The following is a 1,439-nucleotide window of genomic DNA, read 5'->3' as shown; positions in this document are numbered from 1 at the left end:
CAGGAGGGGTAAGTGTTGGAGTTCAGGTGGATTCTGCTAGAGGAGAGTTGGATCAGTTTAACTGCTTGGATTAAGGAGTGATAAGGGGAGAGATTTAAGGGATTGGGATGAGGCTAGGAGTTAGCCGAATGGGGGGAATTGAAGAGGAAAAATCGGCAGGGGGATTATGAGGGTAGTATTTCGGCACTTAGGGTATTGTTGGTGCCGTTTTCTTCTGCTTTTACACCTTAGGATTGTTCTTTTCTCTCTTTTCCTCTCTGGCAAAACTACCACCTCCCTATTCTTCTTCTTCTATTTTTTCTTCTTCAAACTGTTCATCATACCTACTATTCATCAACACTTTTGCGAATCCATAAAAGCCAAATTCGTGATCCTTTGCTTGTGCCGATTTCTTCAAAGCCGGTTCTCCTATGTTCTTTTGCTTTTATTAATTTACAAATTATCTTTTCTTAATCCTCGGATTCTGACCGCAATTCTACTTCAAGGTTGTAGCCCGCATTATCATCTCCTTCATCACACAAAAGCGAAAAACCATAGAATTAGGGGCTTATAGCGAAACTTCGAACTCCGGAGTCGAGTTTTACCATCGTTTGAAAGATAAATCTGTACTAGATTGCGTGGAGATCAAAAAGGAGTAAGGGTAAGTGTTCATCATCTCGAGATCTGGTTATATTTTACAAAGTTAGGAAAAGCGAAGTCCCAAAATATAGAGAGGTCATCGAATTGGGCATGTGGCTCTAAAGGTTTTAAGCGGCGTTTTCTATCAATGATTAGTGTCTTCTTAAGTGTTGGATTGAAAGCGTGAATCATTGGAGCAATCGGATTCGAGCTAGCTATCGATTTTGGCAAAAGGTAAGATTTCAAAGGCTTGTAGGGACATGGTTCGATCATGGGTGAGTTAAGTTTTGGAGTTTAGTGATTATGGTTTGTAAATAAGCCTTTGTGCTAATCAATTGTAGGATATCGGAAGAGATCTCGATGGCGATCGTCGCAAATCGGTGTGTACCGAACACCCTTTCTTAGTTCAATTCAAGAAAAGTCGAAATGCCGAAATCTTAGAAATTAGGCATTTCATGGTCATGTAAGTATGTGAATGCTCTCAAGTCATAGAGTAATTGTTAGATCTGGCACCGCAAGGTGGTAAGCACGTTCAGCGTGATGTTTTGGCGTATTCGGAAAAAGGGGCTCGACGGGCCAAAAGCGGGCCCAATGGGCTTACGGACCAATATGGGTAAGAGATGGGCAAATTAGCTTTATTAGGTAGATGGTGGAATCAAATTGCATAAAACTGATAAAATTCTGAATTAGTTTATGCGATGGCGTGAATCACGAAATTACCCTAAAGAGTAAAATTACCAAATTACCCTAAAGAGCAAAATTACCGATATACCCCTAGGGTTTTAAATTGGTGAACTGCTTGATTGATTACTCTGTATTTT

Source organism: Gossypium arboreum, chromosome 3 (genome assembly GCF_025698485.1).
Source record: "Gossypium arboreum isolate Shixiya-1 chromosome 3, ASM2569848v2, whole genome shotgun sequence".
Classification (NCBI taxonomy): Eukaryota; Viridiplantae; Streptophyta; class Magnoliopsida; order Malvales; family Malvaceae; genus Gossypium; species Gossypium arboreum.
Note: the sequence above shows the minus strand (reverse complement) of the source record.